Here is a 28,000-nt window from a genome sequence, read left to right as displayed (position 1 = left end):
TGTGTAAACTGTTCACGTGCCGCCTTGATTGGAGTATGCCATGCATGGCCAAATGGCGCTATCCGGAAACGACGGCGAAGCACGTTTGGTGCACCACAGCCCATAGGTGATGACGGTGAACAACGGCTGCGGAGATATACAGGATGTTACAAAAAGGTACGGCCAAACTTTCAGGAAACATTCCTCACACACAAAGAAAGAAAATATATTATGTGGACATGTGTCCGAAAACGCTTACTTTCCATGTTAGAGCTTATTTCATTACTTCTCTGGAATGGAAACACACAGCAACAGAACGACCAGCGTGACTTCAAACACTTTGTTACAGGAAATGTTCAAAATGTCCTCCGTTAGCGAGGATACATGCATCCACCCTCCGTCGCATGGAATCCGTGATGCGCTGATGCAAACCCTGGAGAATCGCGTATTGTATCACAGCCGTCCACAATACGGACACGAAGAGTCTCTACATTTGGTACCGGGGTTGCGTAGACAAGAGCTTTCAAATGCCCCCATAAATGAAAGGCAAGAGGGTTGAGGTCAGGAGAGCGTGGAGGCCATGGAATTGGTCCGCCTCTACCAATCCATCGGTCACCGAATCTGTTGTTGAGAAGCGTACGAACACTTTAAATGAAATGTGCAGGAGCTCCATCGTGCATGAACCACATGTCGTGTCGTACTTGTAAAGGCACATGTTCTAGCAGCACAGGTAGAGTATTCCGTATGAAATGATGATAACGTGCTCCATTGAGCGTAGGTGGGAGAACGTGGGGCCCAATCAAGACACCACCAACAATGCCAGCCCAAACGTTCACAGAAAATCTGTGTTGATGACGTGATTGCACAATTGCGTGCGGATTCTCGTCAGCTCACACATGTTGATTGTGAAAATTTACAATTTGCTCACGTTGGAATGAAGTCTCATCCGTATAGAGAATATTTGCACTGAAATGAGGATTGACACATTGTTGGGTGAACCATTCACAGAAGTGTACCCGTGGAGGCCAAACAGCTGCTGATAGTACCCGCACACGCTGTACATGGTACGGAAACAACTGGTTCTCCCGTAGCACTCTCCATACAGTGACGGGTCAACGTTACCGTGTACAGCAGCAACTTCTCTGACGCTGACATTAGGGTTATCGTCAACTGCACGAAGAATTGCCTCGTCCATTGCAGGTGTCCTCGTCGTTCTAGGTCTTCCCCAGTCGCGAGTCATAGGCTGGAATGTTCCGTGCGCTCCCAAAGACGCCGATCAATTGCTTCGAACGTCTTGCTGTCGGGACACCTTCGTTCTGGAAATCTGTCTCGATACAAACGAACCGCGCCACGGCTATTGCCCCGTGCTAATTCATACATCAAATGGGCATCTGCCAACTCCGCGTTTGTAAACATTGCACTAACTGCAAAACCACGTTCGTGATGAACACTAACCTGTTGATGCTACGTACTGATGTGCTTGATGCTAGTACTGTAGAGCAATTAGTCGCATGTCAACAGAAGCACCTTCAATTGGGCCAACTGGCGGTGAATCGAGGAAGTACAGTACATACTGACGAAACTAAGATGAGCTCTAGCATGGAAATTAAGCGTTTCCGGACACATGTCCACATAACATCTTTTCTTTATTTGTGCGTGAGGAATGTTTCCTGAAAGTTTGGCCGTACCGTTTTGTAACACCCTGTATAGGGCCGAACAGACATGCGGCTGCCGAGCAACTGACCGTCCAGATGAACCAAGGGACTACCAGATGTGTCTCCTCAATGAACGATCAGCGAACGTTGTTATGTATGGGCTTCCGCAGCAGGTGCCTGATTTATGCACTCATTCTGACTGCTATTCATCGGCAACAAAGGTTGGAATTTGCACGACAGTAACGCAACTGGGCATCCACTCAGGGGGACAGGTCGCCCTTTACTATGAATCACGTGTTACGCTCCATCGGACAGATAACAGTTGGCGTGTACGGTGTGAAACGTCTAAAAGCAAACAAGTATGGAGGGTTGTGGTATGGGGAGTGTTTTCGTAGCTTTTTCTGGGTGATCTCATCATTCTGAAGGACACAGTGGATCAACACAAGTATTCATCTATCCTTGGGGATCGTGTCGGACCCTGGATGCAGTTTGTTTTCCATTGAAGCGTGTCACACAGCTCCCAGTGTACGTGCATGGTTCGAAGAACGTCAGGATGACTTTGTAACACCCCGCCCGTCACTTATCTGGTTTTGGTGTGTGTTCACCCCAGGTAATTGACTAACAGATCAACAGAGAGTGCAAAACTGCCGCAATATCGGATAACGCAAAGAAAGTAATAAGCCCCTGTGACTCCCGACTGAACTGCGGTGGCAGTGTTGACATTAATTTATTCAGAAGTGATCCCTTTTAATTAAAATGGGGTGCACATTGATGTTATATTCAGCTATTGAACACCAGATGCAAATGTTGAACATAAAATTAATTAAGAAAGTGACTTGGGATTTCAACTACTTGATTGAAAACAGATGCAGTCGATTAGCACAAATTTATTTTAACTCCCGACCCTCAATCATCACATTACAAGCCTCTCCTATCAGGCAGTGAAAATAAATTGCGTTTGCGTGGAGTAAAGCGCGATAACCCAAAAGTAATTCCTACTGACTGACCCAGGCGTAATGCGAAGAGCGAGAAGAGTTCTACAATACACGGCCCATGAAACCCTCGTGGAAACTTTGCCAACATGATCCAACTAATTAATCAGTGGCCGGAGCGGGCGCAATATCACCGAATACAGCGTGGCGGAGCGTCGTCGTCGTGTGGACGTCGGCCGACCTTGTGGTGCTTTAAGGCTGCGCTCGTCTATTCACTCCTAGCTATCTTGCTCAGTACATAGCTGAACCAAAACTTTCTATGTCCAAGCTCAATCGTTCCATTTGCTAAGTCCTAAACTGCAGAGATGCTCACTCTTTCTCAGGCAAGCTGAGTAAAGAACGCCACATCTGCACTCTAGGCAAGCTGGGAACAGAAGACCTCTACGGAGACTTCTCACAGTCCGCTCTTCACCTCGGTTTCCCCTCCAGCAAAATCACTTACGCCAATTGCAGCGCAAGTCGCGTTAAATATGCGTCACTTCCCAGTGCCGACCAATGCCTGCTCTGGGAAGTGAACAAATTCCCACAAAATTTCCCTTCCTTTCAACTTCTGTTATATAGATCCTCCAGGGCCACCCATCAAGGTTAGCGTCTGCACAAACACCAAGTTTTCCGGAATTCTGACTCCCAGGAGAGTACTTCAAATTCTTGGTCCTACATTCCCATCGGAGGCCGGTGTATTTCATGCTGTCGCTCTTCACCTGATTTACCTCAGCCTCTCTGGACCGTGAATTCAGCGTGAAGTTGCTATAGTCACGAACAAGCATATTTTGGCTTGTGTTGACCGCTCCACCGTAGCTTTCCGTGGCTTTCTCGCATGTTTCACAGAAAACAGGACGACAGGTGTAAAGTTCTCCGTCTGTTTCCTGGTACACCAGCATGGAGTCGGGGTCAACCACCCACTCACTGTCACTCATCTTATGGCGGCTGGAGGCCACGCTGCGTTCCCCGTTTCTCAGAGCTTGAGCCGCTCTAAGCTGCCTATTATCGCTTCCCTTAGCCACTCCCCCGGCAGCCACGGTCAATTCAGAGTACTTCCCTGGGGTAAACTAGCCTCCAGTAAATCGACGCTTTTCCACAAAGTTTTCATGTCGTGTGAATTACTTTAAAACCATCACCCGACATTATTTATTCCAATACGTCCATACTATACCCTCTACAAGATGCATTGTGCCTTGCCAGTCATTTTTGTTCAGCCCTACTGTTCACTCAACGTGAGTTAGGTGATCTTTCTTCATGTAAGGGGCATAGTTCTTGCCATCTTACAACTTTACCTTACTCCCCTGACCACCAAACACCCTGGATTAAGACGCAACCGAGAATCTGTGGGACCACCTCCATCGGGCTGTTCTCGCCACGGGTCCTCAACTGAAAAACTTAGTGCACGGCACTGGAGTTCGCATGGCTTCATATCCCTTACAGGATCTCGTTGCATCTCTTCCTTTACGTTTCGCAGCGGCCCGCGCTGCAAAAGTGGTCATTCAGTTTTTGACAGGTGTCACATTGCTGTGGGCAACGGCCTTGCCGCAGTGGATACACCGGTTCTCGTCAGATCACCGAAGTTAAGCGCTGTCGGGCGTGGCCAGCACTTGTATGGGTGACCATCCAGGCCGTCGTGCCGTTGCCATTTTTCGGGGTGCACTCAGCCTCGTGATGCCAATTGAGGGGATACTCCACCGAATAGTAGCGGCTCCGGTCAAAGAAAACCATTATAACGACTGGGAGAGCGGTGTGCCGACCACATGCCCCTCCTATCCACATCCTGAGCTGAGGATGACACGGCGGTCGGATGGTCCCGATGGGGCACTTGTGGCCTGAAGACGGAGTGCACATGCAATGTCATACTGAAAGGTACATAGAGTGTGCACAGCATGACAACCAACCTTACAATGACAATACATCGCAGTCATTTCTAACAGCAATGAATATATAAAAAAAACACACTGCATAATCTGAAGCCTTAAAAAGTCTCTTCTGAAAGTACATGCTTGGAGTACAGCCTTACACCAAATGAAACATGGACGACAAACGGTTTAGACAGGAAGAGAATAGAATCTTTTGAGATGCTGAGGTACGGAAGACTGCTGAAAATTGGATAACTAATTACAATGTACTGAATCGAAATGGGGAGACGAGAAATTCATGGCACAACTCGAGCAAGAGAGGGAATTGGTTGACAGGACCATCCTGAGGCACAGGGAATAGTTAATTTCGTATTGGAAGAAAATACGAAGAAGAAGCGGTTCTAAGCTGTAGAATGAAAGTGAGGATTTGCTGCAGGAAGCAGGTTTAAATCGCTGTACGTTTCGCTAGTTATGCAGAGCGGAGGAGATTCATCTACATTTACATTTATACACCGCAAGCCACCCAACGGTGTGTGGCGGAGGGCACTTTACGTGCCACTGTCAATACCTCCCTTTCCTGTTCCAGTCGCGTATGGTTCGCGGGAAGAACGACTGCCGGAAAGCCTCCGTGCGCACTCGCATCTCTCTAATTCTGCATTCGTGATCTCCCCATAAGATATAAGTAGGGGGAAGCAACATATTCGATACCTCATCCAGAAACGTACCCTCTTGAAACCTGAACAGCAAGCTACACCGCGATGCAGAGCGCCTCTCTTGCAGAGTCTGGCACTTGAGTTTGCTGAACGTCTCCGTAACGCTATCTCGTTTACCAAATAACCCTGTGACGAAACGCGCCGCTCGTCTTTGGATCTTCTCTATCTCCTCTGTCAACCCGACCTGGTATGGATCCCCCACTGATGAGCAATACTCAAGTATAGGTCGAACGAGTGTTTCGTAAGCCACCTCCTTTGTTCATGGACTACATTTTCTAAGGACTCTCCCAGTGAATCTCAACCTGGCACCCACCTTACCAACAATTAATTTTGTATAATCATTCCACTTCAAATCGTTCCGTACGCATAGTCCCAGATATTTTACTGAAGTAACTGCTACCAGTGTTTGTTCTGCTATCATATAATCATTCAATAAAGGCTCCTTCTTTCTATTATTCGCAATACATTACATTTGTCTATGTTAAGGGTCAGTTTCCACTCCCTGCACCAAATTCCTCTCCGCTGTAGATCATCCTGCATTTCGCTGCAATTTTCCAATGCTGCAACTTCTCTGTATACTACAGCATCATCCGCGAAAAGCCGCATGGAACTTCCCACACTATCTACTAGATTAGCACGGGATAGATCAGTCTTGTGACTAAAGACCACAGAAATTCCACAAAATTTTTTTAACAGGAAATTTAATGTTCTGCTGTTACGAAAACTGTGTTGGGCAGTTGTCTAAAACGTTTGTAGAACAATTTAGTGCTTTCCGACATTTCGCTTAGTACGTAGCACGCGTTGCTTCTGTGCGGCAAAAAGAGGAGGAGCGGAGGTGAGATGTTCGGACAAAAGACGGCGCGAGGCATCGAGCACGCACAGCTAGGGAGCTGGACGGATGGCACACATTCTTCACGGTGATAAATCAGTGGAACGGGCGATACGCCGCTAAGGGCGCCGAAGGGACCAGGACGAATGCGAAAGCTGCTTCCCACCCGAGCCTCGGCAAACGAGCTATCCAGGAGGGGGAGGGTCGGGGGAAAGGGCGTTAACACAGCCCTCCCTGAGCAAGAGGAAACACGACGCGTGTGTGATAACTCTTAACGAACTGGAACTCATTACTGGCCATCTTCTCACAAGAGTTACTTAGAATGGAACACCTTTCCTAAGATTAGTAATTTATTCCTATGTGGTTAGCCTGCTGCAGGCCACAGCTGCCACGTACGTATCATGTGTGACGTGAGCGGTGGAGCGTCGCTGGACCACGTGGCATCAGTTCTACACCGTCTGCAGCACTCCAGAGCTACCAGTGCGCTGTTTTAAGGGAGTGACTGGTATACAGAGTGGTAGGGGTGTTAAACGCAGGTATTGCGATCGTTGCTACCTTAATATGTACCCTCTCCAGTGCGTTGTTATTTTATCTCTGCTTCTAACAGTCTTCCCGCAAAGCAAACACGTCACATAAGTTACTTCGAGTCGTAACTGCACCACTAAGTGGACTACGCCTTTCAGTGCAGAGTAACCGTTTTGCGTCCACTCGTCCACACTTCAACATCTGACCTGCATTAGCATAAGCATTAATGGCTTGCTCTTGCCATATGTACTTGATGGTACTAGCCAACCTAAAAACATCTACAATTATAAACCTGAAAAACGAAGGAAATACTCCAGAATGAGATTTTTACTCTGTAGCGGAGTGGGCGCTGATATGAAACTTCCTGGCAGATTAAAACTGTGTGCCGGACCGAGACTCGAAATCGGAACCTTTGCCTTTCACGGACAAGTGCTCTACCACCTGAGCTATCCAAGCACGACTCACGCCCCGTCCTCACAGCTTTACTTCTGCCAGTACTTCGTCTCCTACCTTCCAAACTTTACAGAAGCTCTCCTGCGAACCTTGCAGAACTAGCACTCCCGAAAGAAAGGATATTTCGGAGACATGGCTTAGTCACAGCTGGGGGATGATTCCAGCATGCGATTTTCACTCTGCAGCGGAATGGGCGCTGATATGAAACTTCATGGCAGATTAAAACTGTGTGCCGGACCGAGACTCGAAATCGGGACCTTTGCCTTTCACGGGCAAGTGCTCTACCACCTGGGCTACCCAGTAAAGCTGTGAGGACGGGGCGTGAGTCGTGCTTGGGTAGCTCAGGTGGTAGAGCACTTGTCCGTGAAAGGCAAAGGTCCCGATTTCGAGTCTCGGTCCGGCACACAGTTTTAATCTGCCACGAAGTTTCGAAGTAAATACTGATGTAATGTTGTTCAGTGCACTGTACTCAGTTCCCAATAAAACTATCTGCACTTATACCCTCAACACCCAATATAGTCTGTTGAGGTTACAGATTCACTAATATACATGTTGTTTGCTAATTATTCTAATGAATGTAGGTGTAAATATGTAATGTACATCACTTACCAGAGGTGTTCTTTATAGGACCATCAAACAGACTATTTTAGCAGAAATTTCTCAGGAAGGCAACAATCCATTGTGCAAACGGTCGTCAATCCCTTGAGTCTAGAGATACGAGGCTCATTCAGAAACTAACGCCACCGTGTCTTTTTTGCTGACTCGGAGTGTCTCATCCAGATTATGTTGGTGCAGCAGTAAATCTTCCAGCTTCTGTCCTGCTGGTTTCGCTGCCATGCGATGGACAGCAGCAGCATGGGAGCGATCCAAATTGCGTCTCATATCAAGGTGCGTGTAAAACAGAGATTTGTCATCGAATTTCTCACAGTTGAACAACTGCGCCAACTGAAATGCATCCTAGCACTCTTAAAGTACACGGAGTTGACAAACCAGACGTGAGTAATGTCAGACAGTGGGTATTGCGCATCATTAGTGATGAAAATAATGCGCACGGCAACCCACTGTCCGGTTAGCCTTGCTCAGCTGCCATTTCTAATAATTGACAGCGGCCCCATCTATTCGTCCGTAATTATTTTAACACGAAGCATCCTGAATTCTCGAGTCATAATGACGTATTAGTCATTATTTTATGATAAGGAACTGTGAACCTCTAAAGAAGGGATGGACACCACTGATTTCATGTATTTAATTAATTACATTACTCACATCCTTTATTTATTCTCCTTATGCTGGTGTGAGTTATTGAATGAATGGCTGTGATGAATGTGAATTCGTTCGCAGAGCTGACGTAGGCCAGAAATGCATACTTTGCTCAGTTTTTGGTGCCAACATAAATTCTTGGGAGAGAACAAAGTCTTCGAGCGTTGCTCCTGTTCAGGGAAGATCAAAGTGACCGTGGGTGGCGCTCCGCCATTTTCAGACACCCGTTTGCTGGGCAGCTTAGAGGATGGATGGAACCTGCTGAGGTCTCCGTCTTCGTAAAATTTCAAGAGGATGAAGTTTATCGTTATTAACATTACTGACCTGTTCTTTTGGAGGATTATGATAGTCAGGGTTACATTACGTGCGTTATTTGTAATGATTTTCGTAATAAATTCAATGATTAGGACTTTGATTTATAGCAAGAGAACGGAGCTCATGTCCATCGATTAATATAAAGTCAATCTTTTGGTGCCTTAAGCAGATAGGGTGTTTCTATATTCTACTTAATTATCTGCTCTGCAGTGTACTATTTCCCTATAGAAGACAGGAGGCCGCCTTCCTTTTAATCACTTTTATAGGATAGTTGTAAGAAAGTAGACCCCCTTCAACATCCGAATCCTCCGGAAAAGAAGAGTTCAAACTGACATCCGTAAGCAATGTCATGTGCTCAGTGTTTTGCGGTAGCTAGAGAATGGTTCTCCTGGAAGCCTAGATCAACTGCCCAAGGAGACAATGAATAGGCTGAAAGTTCGAATCTCCAGCTCCAGGCCAGAGAATAAGACAAACTTCCGCATGCAACACGATATCCTTAGGAGCTACAACTGTTTTGTGAGAATGGAGCTCATTACCAAATGTGGCTGGGCTGTACTACCACACCAGTCCTCGTTTAGCTTCTTGAGTCTTCCACCTGTTTGGGCGTATAAGAGACGGATGAGATCGCCAACAGTTTCCACACTCAGGTGCTGTCGTCAAATCTGTAAGCTTGCGACCAGCCTCAGCTGGTTCAGGTTTATACGAGCGCAGCGTGCAGGATCTTGTTCAGCTTTGGCAAAAGCCCAGAGCAAGAGCTAATGACTATGTAGAAAAATGACAGTGTAACTCACTCTGTTTGACTGCGTTATTGCACTTTCTTTATATGTTGCACGAGCGTCATTCAATAATGAGACACATGTAGTGAAGGCAACGCCTAATGCAGGGAATTCAGAATTTGAAAGGTGTTGTTGGCGATCTTTCGGAGGGTGTTAGTTATTTACTCGATTAATATTCACACATATAGAACGTCTAAGTATCAGTTTTTATGACATGTCAGCTGGAAGAAAGTACTTTCGAAGATCAGCGTTCTGCGATCCAATTTTTACTTTCGAAAATTGTATAACAGTCAGAAATATGTTCTCTGGTGATCAAACAATATGGCAGTAGAATGAGATTTTCACTCTGCAGCGGAGTGTGCGCTGATATGAAACTTCCTGGCAGATTAAAACTGTGTGCCCGACCGAGACTCGAACTCGGGACCTTTGCCTTTCGCGGGCAAGTGCTCTACCAACTGAGCTACCGAAGCACGACTCACGGCCGGTACTCACAGCTTTACTTCTGCCAGTACCTCGTCTCCTACCTTCCAAACTTTACAGAAGCTCTCCTGCGAACCCTGCAGAACTAGCACTCTTGAAAGAAAGGATATTGCGGAGACATGGCTTAGCCACAGCCTGGGGGATGTTTCCAGAATGAGATTTTCACTCTGCAGCGGAGTGTGCGCTGATATGAAACTTCCTGGCAGATTAAAACTGTGTGCCCGACCGAGACTCGAACTCGGGACCTTTGCCTTTCGCGGGCAAGTGCTCTACCAACTGAGCTACAGAAGCTCTGTAAAGTTTGGAAGGTAGGAGACGAGGTACTGGCAGAAGTAAAGCTGTGAGTACCGGCCGTGAGTCGTGCTTCGGTAGCTCAGTTGGTAGAGCACTTGCCCGCGAAAGGCAAAGGTCCCGAGTTCGAGTCTCGGTCGGGCACACAGTTTTAATCTGCCAGGAAGTTTAATATGGCAGTAGTTCCATGAACTGTGGCGTAACTGACGAGCACCGCTCCGCACGTCCGATAGCAGTATCGACCTCGGCGTTTCGAATTCGTATCGACTCTCTTATCCTAGAAGACCAACGACTTAAAACTGAACAAACTGCTGAAAAAGGTGGAGTAAGTGATGACACTACTCATCTTACCATTCAGAGCGAACTACCTTGTGCTACACGAGCACCCAGAGAGTTTAGCGCTCATCACGAACAGTTATCGCATTTGCACTGAGATCAAAAATAGTTTCAAAAACGAAGGTGATACGATTTTGGACAGAATTTTAACCTGTGGTAAAACTTGATGGATACATCATTTTGAGCTTGAGTCTAAGTGTCGAAGTATGTAGTGGAAACACGCCGAGTCGTGTCCGCGGCTCGTGGTCTCGCGGTAGCGGTCTCGCGTCCCGCGCACAGGGTCCCGGATTCGATTCCCGGCGGGGTCAGGGATTTTCTCTTCCTCGAGATCACTGGGTGTTGTGTGTCTTTCATCATCATTTCATCCTAATTCACTCGCAAGTCGCCGTAGTGTCGTTAAAGCACTTCTGGAGTGGCGGCCGAACCACCCCGCTACGGGTCTCGCGCCCACCAATGCCATACGCTCATTATTATCATTATCCCGAGTCGTCTGTTAGTAAGAAATTAAAAAAATAAATCTGTTTGTAGCCATCTTTAGGAATGTCCGTGATCCGATTTTCTGTGATTTCTGGATGAGCAACGCACTGTCGACGGGCCATACTACTCAGGCATGACTGACAAAGAGAAACCCGCAATGAAGAGCTTACGTCCGGGATAGCAGAGGAAACGTGTGCTGCTGCTTCACGATTCCATGCATCGCCAACTGACGTTGGAGACTTTTGGAAAACTGGGTCGGGAGCTGCAACCTCATCCTCCTTGCAACCCTGACCTTGGCAGTTCAGACTGTTATTTCTGTCGCCTGTTGAAAGAAGCATTGCGTGTCGTTAGGCTTAAAGGTAACGAAGAGGTGAAAAAAGTATAAAACAGACTTCGAGATCAAGGCGAAGAATTCTTTGCTGAGGGGATAAGAAGTCTCATAAGAATATGGAATAACTGCGTGTAAGTTGGCGCGGATTATATTGGATTTTTTTTTTGAGTCTTTAGTCTTTTCATTAGTTTGATGGGGTCCGCTACCAATTCCTCTCGTGTACCAACCTTTTCATTTCAGAGTAGCAATTTCAAACTACGTCTTCAATTATTTGCTGGATGTATTGGAGTCTCTGTCTTCCTTTACAGTTATTGCCCTCTACAGCTGCCTCTGCTACCATGGAAGTTATTCCATGATGTCTTAACATGTATCCTATCTTCCTGACCCTTCTCCTTGTCAGTGTTTTCCACGTATTTCTTTCCTCTTTGATTCTGTACAAAATCTCCTCATTCCTTACCTCATCAGTCCACCTAATTATAACACTCTTCTGTAGCATCACATCTCAATTGCTTAGATTTCTTCTGTTCCGGTTTTCCCACAGTCCATGTTTCACTGCCATACAATTCTGTGCTCCAAACGCACATTCTCAAAAATTTCTTCCTCTTATTAAGGCCTATGTTTGGTATTAGAAGACTTCTCTTGGCCAGGAATGCCGTTTTTGCCAGTGCTAGTGTGCTTTTGATGTCCTTCTTGCTCCGTCCGTCATTGGTTATTTTGATGCCTAGATAGCAGATTTCCGTAACTTCGTCTACTTCATGATCGTCAATTCCGATAAGTTTCTCGCTGTTATCATTTCTGTTACTTCTCATTACTTTCGCCTTTCTTCAATTTACTCTCAGTCCACATCCTGTACTCATTAGACTGTTGATTCCATTCAACAGAACCAGTAATTTTTCTTCACTTTCACTTGGGTCAGCACTGTCATCAGCAAATCTTATCACTGATATCCTTTCACTTTGAATTTTAATCCCGCATGGGATTAGCCGAGCCGTCTGAGGCGCTGCATCTCATGGACTGTGCGGCTGATCCCGGCGGAGGTTCGAGTCCTCCCTCGGTATTAGGTGTGTCTGTTTGTCCTTAGGATAATTTAGGTTAAGTAGTGTTTAAGCTTAGGGACTGATGACCGTAGCACTTAAGTCGCATAAGATTTCACATACATTTGAACATTTTTTTGAATTTTAATTCCACTCTGGAATCTTTCTTTTATTTTCATCATTGCTTCTTCGCTGTAAAGGTTGAAAAGTGAGGGTCGAAAGACTACATTCCTGGCTTTCTTTTGGATTATCAGACAGTTTTTCTGAAAAGATGTTTGTCTTATAGATTGGTTCACTGGCATGTTGTCGGACAATATTGTGGAAGTTGCACTTTATTTCAACGAGACAACTGCTCGTCATCTTGAGGTACTTACTTATGCGTTGTTGCAATGGCTCGCCATTATACAGGGTGATTCAAAAAGAATACCACAACTTTAGGAATTTAAAACTCTGCAACGACAAAAGGCAGAGCTAAGCACTATCTGTCGGCGAATTAAGGGAGCTATAAAGTTTCATTTAGTTGTACATTTATTCGCTTGAGGCGCTGTTGACTAGGCGTCAGCGTCAGTTGATGCTAAGATGGCGACCGCTCAACAGAAAGCTTTTTGTGTTATTGAGTACGGCAGAAGTGAATCGACGACAGTTGTTCAGCGTGCATTGCGAACGAAGCAGGATGGAGCGCCACCACATTGGCACTTATCTGCCCGTAACTACCTGAACGTCAACTACCCGAGGCGATGGATCGGCCGCCAGGCAGCCCGTGACAGAGCACTTCATCACTGGCCTCCAAGAAGCCCTGATCTTACCCCCTGCGATTTTTTCTTATGGGGGTATGTTAAGGATATGGTGTTTCGGCCACCTCTCCCAGCCACCATTGATGATTTGAAACGAGAAATAACAGCAGCTATCCAAACTGTTACGCCTCATATGCTACAGAGAGTGTGGAACGAGTTGGAGTATCGGGTTGATATTGCTCGAGTGTCTGGAGGGGGCCATATTGAACATCTCTGAACTTGTTTTTGAGTTTAAAAAAACGTTTTTAAATACTCTTTGTAATGATGTACAACAGAAGTCGCCGTCCTCTATGGTTCGTCTACGACGACGTTATAGCCCCATCGCTTGGCGCCTGCATTTTTCTAGCAAGTCAGCACGTTTTACATGATCGCGAAATATGGAAGAGAGTGTCAGAGAAATGATACAGGATTTGGGATGGACATAATTAAAAGAAAAACGTTATTCGTTGCGACGGAATCTTCTCACGAAATTCCTATCACCAGCTTTCTCCTCCGAATGCGAAAATATTTTGCTGGCACCGACCTACATAGGGAGAAACGATAAAATAAGGGAAATCAGATATAGGTGTTCATTCTTTCCGCGCGCTATACGAGATTGACATAATAGAGAATAGTGAAGGTGGTTCGATGAACACACTTCCAGGCATTTAAATGTGATTTGCAGAGTATCCATGTATATGTAGATGTAAAAGATTCTCCTCCTTAATGTGGTGTCACCGCCAGACACCATACTTGCTAGGTGGTAGCCTTTAAATCGGCCGCGGTCCGTTAGTATACGTCGGAGCCCGGTGTCACCACTGTCAGGTGATTGCAGACCGAGCGCCGCCACACGGCAGGTCTAGAGAGACTTCCTAGCACTCGACCCAGTTGTACAGCCGACTTTGCTAGCGATGGTTCACTGACAAATTACGCTCTCATTTGCCGAGACGATAGTTAGCATAGCCTTCAGCTACGTCATTTGCTACGACCTAGCAAGGCGCCATTATCATTTGCTATTTATCTTGTGATGCATGTACCGTCAGACCGATGTTCACCAATTATGGATTAAAGTTAAGTATTCCAGCGGCTATGTACCTTTTTTGCTAGTCTTAATTCCTCGTCATTTTCCAGACCTCACGCCATCCTGCGTGAGCTTAAACGCGTGCCTTTCGGCTTCACCTCATAGTGGCTTGGCTGTCTTGCCAAGTCACAACACTTATTCACCAGACTTCGGTCCTAGGTGCACTGAAAGAAGCAATGGGAGGCACGCATTTCGGAAGTGACGAAGAGGTGAAAACCACGGAGGACGACTGGCTGCACACAGGACCAAAAGAATTCTTTGTTCGTGGTATCTGCCACTTCCGAAGCCGTGGAATACGTGCATTCAACGTCAGGGACACTACATCGAAATATGGCGTGTGAATTTGTTGTTGATTGTTACTATTAAAAGTATTATGGTATTTTTAAGGTGTTCATTTTGAATCACCCTCGTAAATTGGAGTTGTTATTTGTGAATGACCCTCGTAGTGTCTACATCTACATCTACATCTACATTTATACTCCGCGAGCCCCCCAACGGTGTGTGGCGTAGGGCACTTTAATTGTCACTGTGAATACCTCCCTTTCCTGTTCCAGTCGCGTATGGTTCGCGGGAAGAACGACTGCCGGAAAGCCTCCGTGCGCACTCGAATCTCTCTAATTTTGCATTCGTGATCTCCCCATAAGGCATAAGTAGGGGGAAGCAATATTTTCGATACCTCATCCAGAAACGCAACCTCTCGAAACCTGGACAGCAAGCTACACCGCGATGCAGAGCGCCTCTCTTGCAGAGTCTGCCACTTGAGTCTGCTAAACATCTCCGTAACGCTATCACGCTTACCAAATAACCCTGTGACGAAACGCGCCGCTCTTCTTTGGATCTTGTCTATCTCCTCTGTCAACCCGACCTGGTACGGATCCCACACTGATGAGCAATTCTCAAGTATAGGTCGAACGAGTGTTTTGTAAGACACCTCCTTTGTTCATGGACTACATTTTCTAAGGACTCTCCCAATGAATCTCAATCTGGCACCCGCCTTACCAACAATTAATTTTATACGATCATTCCACTTCAAATCGTTCCGTACGGATACTCCCAGATATTTTACAGAAGTAACTGCTACCAGTGTTTGTTCCGCTATCATATAATGATACAATAAAGGATCCTTCTTTCTATGTATTCGCAATACATTACATTTTTCTATGTTAAGGGTCAGTTGCCACTCCCTGCACCAAGTGCCTATCCGCTGCATTACTTCGCGTGGGGGCTGTATCGGGAATTACCTGCGGAGGAGTTTTATTTGGGTGCCGCACTTGTCGCGAGGCACCAGTTTCCGGACGGCCTGGGAACGCCGCGTGTTGGGGAGCGCCCGGCCCCGGGGCTGCGCCAGCTCTCAGCGAGATTGGTGCGCGGCGCGCAGCACAATGCCACAGCCGGAGCGGTGCTAAATGCCGGCGGCGCCCCTTCTACACCTGCGCGGGTACCTACCGCGCGCGCACGCTTCGCCGCCATCGGCAGCTCCGGCTGACGTCGCTTCTACGGCAGCCTCATTTTCGGAAAGAGCACGGGCGCTGCTCAGGCTAATATGTCGGCGACAGAATGCCATCATGGCGAAACTATAAATACCGGCCGTGCACCACTCTCTCTCTCTCTCTCTCTCTCCCTGTCTTGCTTTCTTCTTCGACTCTGGGTGTCTCTCAAGTAGGATGCAAACTTAACTTATGGAACTTCCTAGCAGACTCAAATTTTGTCCCAGAATGGGACACGAACTCGGAACCTTGGCTTTTGCAGGCAAACGCCTGACTGAGTTGTGCAGGCATGGCTCACGCCCCCGGTCTCACAGCTCCTGTGCCAACAAACAGGGATAGGTTTCAAGGAATCTAATGTGGCGATGCCATAGGGTTCCATTCTGGATGCACTGTGTTTGTTGATATACTGAGTGTACCAAAAAGAATAACCTTCTATTAAGAGTATAATAATTACGAAACAGACTCCCTGCTGGACAAGAAATACGTGTTGTTTAAATGGCCCTCGCTTATAGTGAATCACGACCAGACGCCAGTACATATAGTGAATCACCACCAGACGCCAGTACATATAGTGAATCACCACCAGACGCCAGTACATATAGTGAATCACCACCAGACGCCAGTACATGCACCTGTGGTGTCACCGCCAGACACCACACTTGCTAGGTGGTAGCCTTTAAATCGGCCGCGGTCCGTTAGTATACGTCGGACCCGCGTGTCGCCACTATCAGTGAGTGCAGACCGAGCGCCGCCACACGGCAGGTCTAGTCTAGAGACACTCCCTAGCACTCGCCCCAGTTGTACAGCCGACTTTGCTAGCGATGGTTCATCTACATATGTTCTCATCTGCAGAGACGACAGTTTAGCATAGCCTTCAGCTACGTCATTTGCTACGACCTACCAAGGCGCCATATTCAGTTACTATTCTGAACAGATAATGTTGTGAATCATGTACCCTCAAGAACGACGTTCATCATTAATGGATTAAAGTTAAGTATCAAACTAATTACGTCCGCTTTCTGAATTCTAATTCCTTGTCATGTTGCAGACCTCACGTCAGTATAGTTCTTCCCTCCTCACGCCAGCCTACGTGAGCTAAAACGCGTACATTTCGGCCTCCATTCGTAACACGGTGTTGGTTCTTCTGCCAACAGTACAGCACCTGTTCAGTCGCTCTGAAGCAAGATGGCGTGCCGCGCGGGATTAGCCGGGCGGTCAAAGGCGCTGCAGTCATGGACTGCGCGGCTGGTCCCGGCGGAGGTTCGAGTCCTCCCTCGGGCATCGGTGTGTGTGTTTGTCTTTAGGATAATTTAGGTTAAGTAGTGTGTAAGCTTAGGGACTGATGACCTTAGCAGTTAAGTCCCAAAAGACTTCACACACACACACACACACACACACACACACACACACACACAAACACACACACACACATACATACACACACGCACACACACACGCACGCACGCACACACACACACACACACACACACACACACACACACACACACACACACACACAAGATGGTGTCTGCTCAACAGAGGGCGTTTTGTGTACTACATTTTAGCGACGGTGATTAAAGTCCAGCCTGAGATGCGTCCACAATTTTGATTGATCCACCTTTGCAGATAAACGTTCTTTTTGATATCGTTAGTGTGAAGAGGAAGGATGTTTATGCAAAGGTAAGCACTTCTAATAAAACAGTGACAAGAATACAGCAAAAAAATTTTTTTGGAATTCACGAACGTTTATTGGTCGCACTAGCAGCGAACTTGCATTTCTTCGTATGACCGTTAGACGTGTGGTAAGTCGACGTACGGTCTCTAATATCTCCAGACGTGAACCCTTAAGAGTTTTTTTTCTTGTGAGTATAGGTGAACGGAGTGTTTTCATTCGCCCTTTACCTTGTGACGTAGATCGTCTGAAGAAGAGAATAAGAAGTATACTGACTTCTGTCAGTGTAGTTTATCACGAATTTAACAGTCGTCTAGATGTTGTCTATGCTGCTGCTGATAGAGACACAGAGCACTTTTTAATAATTAAAACTAAGATTTTTTTTGGGACTATTTTGCAATTTGTCTCTGTTGTATAATATGTTTTTCCATCAATAAATTTGATGTTCTTGAATCAGATCATTCTTTTTCATGCCCTCTGTATAGGAATGATCTGTCACTAAACGTGACAAGTGACACAAAGAATGTATTCTTTGTAGGTGACACAAGTATAATAGTGAAAGACGTTGGACGTTATATAAATGAGGTAGCCACATCAGAGAACGGATTACCGCTTAACTGAAATGAAACGGAATGCTTACAGTTTCTACAACGAAACTCTTGTAAAAGCGAAACGTTAATCCGAAGGTAGTCAAAGAATCACAGAAGTCATCTTTTTTATATTGTTATGCTGCAAGGTTATCTTTGAAGTGTCACGTTCAAGGTCTTGTGCAGAAAATGAATGCTGCTACCTTCACTGTAAAAATGATCTTCATTGTCTCTGATTATGGAGCGCGAAAGCTTAACTACTTTGCTTACTTTCACTCTATTTTTGCGTATGATAATGCATTTTGGGGCAACTATGTGCATTGAGCGAGGACACTCTTAGCGTAGCAGTAGCATAGAACGTTTTTCTGTAATAAGTTATTTATTTGTATACTCTGTTTCCTCGTACTTCATCAATACTTTAAGCCGTTGGGAACAAAATTTTTGGAAATTTGAAAATTTGTGGTAAGTCTTACGGGACCAAACTGCTGAGGTCATCGGTCCTTAAGCTTACACAGTATTTAATGTAACTTAAACTAACTTACGCTAAGGACAACACATACACCAATGCCGGAGGGAGGACTCGAACTCGAACCTCCGACGGGGGGGGGGGGGGGGGGCGGCACAAAATTTTTAATCCGCATTCTGTGAACTATGTGCTGATTCGTTCCATGAGCAAATAACTTGGGATCGCATGGTCCCACAGAACCTGATAAGCAAAGAAATAAAGGAACTTAGCGCCAGTATCTCTTCCCAATTTCCCAAGCTCGACATAGGCTGCTCGGCATATCTTGCTGGACAAAGAACTCCTCGAAGAAGGAGCCACAGTTAGGAGGGTTGTCTCCAGAACGAATAACTGACCTTGCAGTGGACTGGATGTTGTTCTGAGAGCGAGTCATAAGTTGCGTACGAACAGCATAGTCGGACTCGATTCCTAGAATGGCAAACGGTTTTAATCTGCCACAGAAGTTTCGAAACAACGTACAGTGCCCTAGAATGAAGTTTAATTCTGGAGTCATGTTAGTGCTTGACTGACACACGTTGTTCCGTATGGTAAATTCTGCGTGTGCTAAGAATATGTAAGCACGCATAACAGGAAGGGGGCGGGTTGGCACATTGAGTGCAGCTGTCTCTAGTGATAATGACATAAAATACCCGGAAAACTGTCACTAAAATGACCTGAAACTATCGTAAAAATGATACAAAACATACCGCGTGATCAAAAAGTCAGTATAAATTTGAAAACTGAATAAATCACGGAATAATGTAGATAGAGAGGTACAAATTGACACACATGCTTGAAATGATATGGGATTTTATTAGAACCAAAAAATTACAAAAGTTCAAAAATGTCCGACAGATGGTGCTTCATCTGATCAGAATAGCAATAATTAGCATAACAAAGTAAGACAAAGCAAAGATGATGTTCTTTACAGGAAATGCTCCATATGTCGACCATCAGTCCTCAACAATATCTGTAGTCGAGGAATAATGTTGTGAACAGCACTGTAAAGCATGTCCAGAGTTATGGTGAGGCATTGGCGTCAGATGTTGTCTTTCAGCACCCCTAAAGATGTCGGTCGATTACGATACACTTGCGACTTCAGGTAACCCCAAAGCCAATAATCGCACGGACTGAGGTTTGGGGAGCTGGGAGGCCAAGCATGACGAAAGTGGCGGCTGAGCACACGATCATCACCAAACGACGTGCGCAAGAGGTCTTTCACGCGTCTAGCAAAATGGAGTGGAGCGCCATCCTGCATAAACATCGTACGTTCAGCAGGTGTTTATCAGCGAGGCTGGGGATGATGTGATTTTGTAACATATCGGCGTACCTCTCACCCGTCACGGAACGGGTCATTGAGGTTTTGCCGTCCAGCGCCAATTGTCGGACATTTTGTGAACTTTGTTTTTTTTTTTATTCTAATAAAACCCCATGTGATTCCAAGCATGTGTGTCAATTCTTACCTCTCCATCTACATTATTCTGTGGTTTATTAAGTTTTCAAATTTATACCGACCTTTTGATCACCCGGTACATAAAATGAGTTATAAAAAGATCTAGGGTAATGAAAAATTTACAGGAAGTTTGAAATGAAATTAGCAAGACTGCTATGTTTCTCTTTAAAAAAAAAATCACATTCACTGAAGATATACGAAAACTGATGTATATCGACCTTAGAGCGATTGCAGTGTATGACAGTCAGCGTGCAGAGGTTCTCTAAAGTGACAATACGTGCTTATGACAAGAAAATCTTTTTGAGATGGGAGGTACAAAATTGCTGAACTCACTTGAATCTTGCATATAAATGAATCGGTGTCAAAAATATCCACAGCACTCAGATGGGTGAGGAGAACTACGTACGGGTGAGCGGCAGGTAGCGCCTGGGGGCTCTGCTGGCGTCCTGGTGTGGGAATGTCCGTCAGCCGCCATGCATCCCAATGGTAGCGCTGCCGGGCCTTCAGACCTGACGGCTGCGCCTGGCGCTCGCTCAGGTAGGTGCCATGGTGCGGCAGGCTCCTTTGCGTCCCACGCTTGCGTCTGGCGTCTCTGCCAGAAGAGCTGCCCTGGTATTCCAGTGCGGTGGAGCTTTACCCTACGGGTCGTGTGTGAACACCAACTCGATGTACACTGAAGCGCGAAAGAAACTGGTATAGGCATGGGTATTCAAACACAGAGTATGTAAACAGGCAGAATACGGCGCTGCGGTCGGCAATACCTACATAAGACAACAAGTGTCTGGCGCAGTTGTTAGATCGGTTACTGCTGCTACAGTGGTAACTTATCAAGATTTAGGTGAGTTTGAACTTGGTGTTGTAGTCGGCGCAGAACAATGGGCACAGTATCTCTGAGGTAGCTGTGAAGTGGGCATTTTCCCATACGACCATTTCACGAGTGCACCGTGAACATCAGGAATTCGGTAAAACATCAAATCTCCGACATCGCTGCGGCCGGAAAAAAATCCTGCAAGAACTTGACCAACGACGACTGAAAAGAAACGTTCAACGTGATAAGTGCAATCCTTCCGCAAATTTCTGCAGATTCCAGTGCTGGGCCATCAACAAACGTCACCGTGCGAACCATTTAACGAAACTTCATCGATATAGGCTTTCGGAGCAGAAGGCCCACTCATGTACTCTTGATGACTGCATGGCACAGAGCTTTACGCCCCGCCTGGGGCCGTTAACACTGAAATTGGACTGTTGATGACTGGACACATGTTGTTCAAAAATGCATGTGAAATCTTATGGGACTTAACTCCTAAGGTCATCAGTCCCTAAGCTTACACACCACTTAGCGTAAACAGACACACGCATGGCCGAGGGAGGACTCGAACCTCCGCCGGGACCAGCCGCACAGTCCATGACTGCAGCGCCTTTGACCGCTCGGCTAATTCCACGTGGAAACATGTTGCCTGATCGGACGAGTTCAAATGGCTCTAAGCACTATGGGACTTAATATCTGAGGTCATCAGTCCCCTAGACTTAGAACTACTTAAACCTAACTAACTTAAGGGCATCACACACATCCATGCCCGAGGCAGGATTCGAACCTGCGACCGCAGCAACAGCGCGATTCCGGTCTGAGGTGCCTAGAACCGCTTGGCCACAGCGGCCGGCGGTCGGACAAGTCGCGTTTCAAATTGTTTAGAGCCGATAGACGTGTACAGGTATGGACACAACCTCATGAATCCATGGACGCTACATGTCAGCAGGGCAAGCTGGTGGAGGCTCTGTAATGGTGTGGGGCGTGTGCAGTTGTAATGTTATGGGACCCCTAATATGTCTAAATACGACTCGGACAGGTGACATGTACGTAAGCATCTTGTCTGATCACCTGCATCCGTTCATGTCCATTGTGCATTCCGACGGACTTGGGCAATTCCGGCAGGACAATGCGACACCCCAAACGTCCAGAATTGCTACAGAGAGGCTCCCGGAACACTCTTCTGAGTTTAAACACTGCCACTGGCCACCAATCTCCCCAGACATGAACATTATTGAGCATATCTGGGATGCCTTGCAACGTGCTGTTCAGAAAAGGTGTCCACTTCCTCGTACTCTTACGGATTTATGGTCAGCCCTGCAGGATTCATGGTGTCAATTGCTTCCAGCACTACTTCAGATATTTGTCGATTCCATGCCACGTGGTGCTGCGGAGTTCTGCGTGCTTGCGTGGGCTCTACACGATATTAGGCAGGGGTACCAGCTTCTTTGGCTCTTCAGTGTAATTTCCAAACATCGATTTGAAAATGGGTACTGAAGCCTGTGGTAGCGGTTCAAAAGCGCAAAATGTGGGAAATGTAATACGTATCAAATTTTTAATAGCAGGAAAACAGAGAATAGGGCTTACGAAGGGACCAATAGAAAATATCGTAAATGCCCGGGAAACTTTAAGTCTGGGAATGTGAAAACAGATTTCACTACAAATATACTGTTAGCCTGATACTGTTTATAACATTGATCAGGTTCTAAACGAGCACTGAAAACACATGAGAAAGTGATGAGCAGACAACAATACCCTCAAAATTTCGTGTGGGTGAAATGTTTTGCCGCTGCTGACGCGAAAGCCTGCAGGCGCTCTTGTAACGCGATGTCGACGTTGTAGCTTACGGCGAAGTAATGCTGTGGTGTTATGTGCAGACTCGCTTCTCAGGTATGACTACGGTATCCGTAGTTCATTGGAGGACTGTCGTACCATGCTCTTACTTACAGAGTTAATGAGCTCACGGCTGTTCCGCTTCAAGGGAGGAACTTTGATGGGAATTTGATTATGAGTAACGATCTGTACAGGACCGAAACGCGAGCATTTGCCGCAGGGCCTCGCTTTCATGTTAAGCAGCAGAAACTCCGGAACTACTTTTGGCGTTCGCCTGAATCTGCAGCACTCTTCGCCCGCCGCTTCCTTTGCGGAGACTCTACGGCGGTGGTTCACCGGCAAGAATGGAAAAGCGACGCGGCTGACGGCGACCTCTTTGTGAGAGCAGACGATTAAGTCGCTGCCACGAAACACAGGCAGCGTTTCTGAATACCACCTGCAATCAGCTGAAACACTGTACCTCTCATTTCTAAAAGAATGATGCTGCACAGCATTGATAAAATCATCCTAGCTTTTTTTCTGTTCCAGTCTATCTTAGCTTACAGATTTTACCTACTACATAAGTGACAGAGGATTTTCGGTTTCGTAACTCCATTATGGATATCTAAAATAAGTTGCCCTTTTTACAGCTGAAATGTAGGCTCGAACACACACACAATGCAAAAGCACTAAATCAATGCGTCTCGTACGTACATATTTTTATCGTCAGTAATAACTATCCGCAAAAATTTTCATTGTATGGGATACGTTTACAAACATTCATTCAAAGGGGAATGTTAGAACAATAGTGTCGCTAATCCACTCAGGTGACACAGGCCACGGGATACCTCCTAGCCGGCCGGTGTGGCCGAGTGGTTCTAGGCGCTTCAGTCCGGAACCATGCTGCTGCTACGGTCGCAGGTTCGAATCCTGCCTCGGGTATGGATGTGTGTGATGTCCTTAGGTTAGTTAGGTTTAAGTAGTTCTAAGTTCTAGGGGACTGATGACCTCAGATGTTAAGTCCTATAGTGCTCAGAGCCATTTGAACCACTCTAGCAACATCCAGTTTTTGGGTAATACCTTTTACTATCGGACAACAGTGTTTTGCTAGCGACTCGTTCCGATGAGAACGTAAAATACTTGAATCGAGATAAGAGACGAGTGCGAGGCAGTGCCCTTTCCTTTCTATATACAGCAAACTACCAATTATTCCTCGTTGCGACTCACGCAACTAAATAGTAAGAGACAGGTGTAAGGTGGCACTTAATCCTTTGTGTATCCTGAGCTGCGGAATTACTATTATTCTCCGCTACTTCTAGAGCCAAATTCTACAGAGCTTCTTCTTTACTACTAGGTAGAAAACTCAGTGTAAGAACAGCGGCTGGATGCTTATCGGAAAAATCAGTGGCTCCCTAAAACGTGTACAGTCTTCTCGTAGTTTTCTGCGACGTCATCGAACTGTCATTTAACAGTGACCGTTGCCGACCACTGAGCTGTTTCCTGGTGATGCCTGTGGCTCCGACTGTCTCTCGCTGCTTAACTCATCTGCTACTCTACTGCTCCGATGGCTTTTTCAGGAACTCGGAGTACTTTCCTGTAGCAGTATTTCTTTTCCCAGTTTTCCTGCAAGGTCCGTCTGATGATCGAAATCTTTCCAGAAGCTTCTGACATGCCGTCGAACAGTGTAGAAACTCCCCACTTGGTCCAACACTTACCTGTTCGGACCTCGGTCAGCAGTATATGGCTATTTCCATTGCTTGCAGTGTACTCTCTCCCCGGTAGTGACCACGGCTGTGGTGGAGTACCGCTTTCGCCTGTGGAGTCCTAACTGTTGCTCTAGCCCTCTCTGCTTTCTGCTGGTCATGTTCAGCAAGTTGGTGCAGGGAGGGGCAACTGACCCTTAACATAGACAAATGTAATGTATTGCGAATATATAGAAAGAAGGATCCCATATTCTACGATTATATGATACTGGAACAAACACTGGTAGCAGTTACTTCTGTAAAATATCTGGGAGTATGCGTGCGGAACGATTTGAAGTGGAATGATCATATAAAATTAATTGTTGGTAAGGCGGGTGCCAGCTTGAGATTCATTGGGAGAGTCCTTAGAAAATGTAGTATATGAACAAAGGAGGTGGCTTACAAGACACTCGTTCGACCTATACTTGAGTATTGCTCATCAGTGTGGGATCCATACCAGGTCGGGTTCACAGAGGAGATAGAGAAGATCCAAAGAAGAGCGGCGCGTTTCGTCACAGGGTTATTTGGTAAGCGTGATAGCGTTACGGAGATGTTCAGCAAACTCAAGTGCCAGACTCTGCAAGAGAGGCGCTCTGCATCGCGGTGTAGCTTGCTGTCCAGGTTTCGAGAGGGTGCGTTTCTGGATGAGGTATAGAATATATTGCTTTCCCCTACTTATACCTCCCGAGGAGATCACGAATGTAAAATTAGCGAGATGTACTGCCACAGTTTTTGGAGACTATATCCATTTTTGTCTGCGAAAGGATGGGGCTTTAAAATGACGGTGGACCAGCCCACTTCGATGTTTATGTCCTCGAGCATCTGGGCTACAAGAACTCTCAACACTCAAATGGAGGGGGAGATCCTGTCCCATTGCCAGTGCGATCACCGGATGTCACACTTTTGGACTTTTTCCTCTGAGGTTACGTCAAGACGTTGGTGTATAAAGCCCCCGCAAAAACGGACGAAGACCTCCTTGCTAGGATCCAAGCTGCCTGTCTCCTAATATGACAGACACCCGGGATCTGTGCGAGAGTGCGGCAGAACTGCATACGCCATTGCAATACATACAGGAAAGGGAAGTAATGACAGTGGCACGTAAAGTGCCCTCCGCCACACAACGTTGCGTGGCTTGCGGAGTATAAATGTACATGTAGATGTAGATGTCTCTCCAGTGCCGCGTCTGTGCCTTGCCTGTTAATGAAATTTCCACTCTTATATTGATAAATATTGACAGCCATGACCCAACGGAGAACGACTGGAATGTGCTGCCACAATTACAGCAGGTGGGACATGCTGATCGTCGTGGGAATTAAGTACCTGGCCCAAAGGAATAGAAGGGAAGTGTGTACAGTAAATTTCCCAATGATGATTTGGAAAAGTGTGTTATTGGTCAGGAATTTCTACGGTATACACAGAATTTACAGCTTTGCAAGAACGTCACAGTATGACGTCTATAGAAGCTAGAAAACTGCGAGAAGAAAATTGTTCTGTCCATGGGCTTTGGTTTTAAAAGGTGCGGACGTAGGTGAATAATCATGTGCCAAAGAGATAAGATTATTGAAGAAAAAGTAAACAGGACAACTGCAAGTAGGACTCATTCTATCTCTTTCACTCTCGGGACTACGTACAAACCTAAGTATGTAGGTAATTGATCCATAGGTTTTGATGAGTGAGTTGGCGAGTAGCAAAATAATTTACTTAAATAGCCCTATCTTTAGAGGCTTAAATTTTGTACACCGCCAAGGGACCACAGACCTTAGAACGTGACATTAATGTCAGCTTGGTACCTCTGCCCGTTCCTAAGAAAACTGTACTCTTAACAGACGGATGAACAGACAGACAAATGGACGGACAACAAAGTAGTCCTACATGGATTGTGTGTTTACCGACTGACGCACGGAACCCTGAAAAGGCAGGTTGTCTTAAATTTTTACGAAACTGAATAATCAGAACTAAAGTAGCCAATGGCTTTTTCAGGTTAATCGTGGTTTCATGGCCTTCAGTCCGAAGACTGGTTTTATGCAATTCTCCAACCCTGTGCGAGCCTCTTCATTCTTGGATAAGTGCTGATAGTTATTTCCAGGTACAGATTTATCCACTTTATTTACACCCGGAATTGACAATTCCTTGGTGCTTGAAGATATGACCTATTAAGCGATCACATCTTAGTCAAGTTGGGGGAAATATTTGTCATATTTAATCAGAACTTCCATATTAGTTAATAGATCTACTCATCTAATCTTCAGCCTTCTATAACGGAACAATTCTAAACCTTCTATTCTCTTCTTGCCTGAACTCTTTATCATCCGCTTCTCACATCTATATCAGGCTCAAAAAAGGGATCAAATGGCTCTGAGCACTATGGGACTTAACATCTGAGGTTATCAGTCCCCTAGAACTTAGAACTATTTAAACCTAACTAACCTAAGGACATCACACACATCCATGCCCGAGGCAGGATTCGAACCTACGACCGTAGCGGTCGCGCGGTTCCAGAGAAACGCCTAGAACCGCTCGGTCGCTGCGGCCGGCTATTAGGCTACAGTTCAGACAAATACCTACTCGAAAGACTACCTAACATTTAAATTTATATACGTAGTAACACATTTATCTCCTGAAGAAAGTCTCTTCATGCTGTTACCAATACGTACTTTATGTCCTCTCTACTTTGGCCACTATCAGTGATTTTACTGTCCAAATAGCAAAGGTCATCCATTACTTGTATTGTCTCATTTCCTGATTTTATTTGGCTACATTCAGTTACCCTTGTTTTAACGACACTTACGTGGACATTACACTGCGATTAAATGTTGTCATAGTGTCAGTGTGTGAGTAGTGTTGTCAGACAAATGTGTTTATTTGTTGTATTATCGTTAGGGCGTTGGCATGTAGACGCGTAGCACGTGGCAACACCCGGCGTCTGAGAAGCCTTACTACCTCCCCTCCCTGTTTTTGTGATGTAATTCCCGACATTGCTGCCGCTCTGTCCGGGACTTCATTTCGGTTTGCTAGATAATAATGGCAGACAAAATGTAGAGGCTATAAAGTCCTTTAGTGGTCGTGTTTACTTGAAACGTAGAGAAGGAAGGTAAGATACTTTTCGAGACGGACAAACAGACGAAACAACAAGAGGAAAACCGTTGGGCGGAAGACCGCTTTCTCATAGGGCACCGTCTGTAAATTATCTGCTCCATTCGGCTCGATATGAAACGCCGCCGCCGTGATCGAGTGCTGCGCTTGATCGGAAGGTGGGCCAATAAAGCTGTGACCAGTAAATCCAGGCCCCACCGTCTCCTCCTGGCGTGGCCGGAAAAACAAGCCACCCACCTCTACGACTCTCCGGCCGGGAGCCTGCGTCCTGTACCGAAAGTCGAGGACGTTCCTTTATTGGTTTCAGAGCGAGCTCATTTGTCCAGATACAGCTAAGTGACGTAATGATTCAAACAGGATATTTGTCGGCCTTCACTAAAAATATAAAATATGTATCAAACCAACCCAAATTATTTAAAGATAAGTTTATTGATGTGAGATAATTAATCTAAGTAGTGTCATTAGTCCGACTGCACTATTATGTAATACATAATTTTCAATACAAAATCTGATGACAAGGCTCGTTCAATAAGTAATGTTCCAAACATTTTTACAGCCGTTAATATATAGGGTGTTTTACTTAGATGCAAACGAATGGGGGAAGCAGAGGATAATGAAACAAGCAAATCAACATAAGTCTCGAAACCAATGGTTTCCCCAATATAACGTATGCACAAAAGACTCATTTCAATGTTACAGC

General features: G+C 45.9%; 1 pseudogene; it reads left to right on the top strand.

Moving 5' to 3' along the window:
* The first annotated feature begins 4,137 nt into the window (after nt 1-4,137).
* Nucleotides 4,138-4,253, top strand: LOC124799569 (annotated as a pseudogene).
* The last annotated feature ends 23,747 nt before the right edge of the window (nt 4,254-28,000 follow it).

This window comes from Schistocerca piceifrons, chromosome 5 (genome assembly GCF_021461385.2).
Source record: "Schistocerca piceifrons isolate TAMUIC-IGC-003096 chromosome 5, iqSchPice1.1, whole genome shotgun sequence".
Taxonomy (NCBI): Eukaryota; Metazoa; Arthropoda; class Insecta; order Orthoptera; family Acrididae; genus Schistocerca; species Schistocerca piceifrons.
This window is presented reverse-complemented; position numbering and strand designations above follow the sequence as displayed.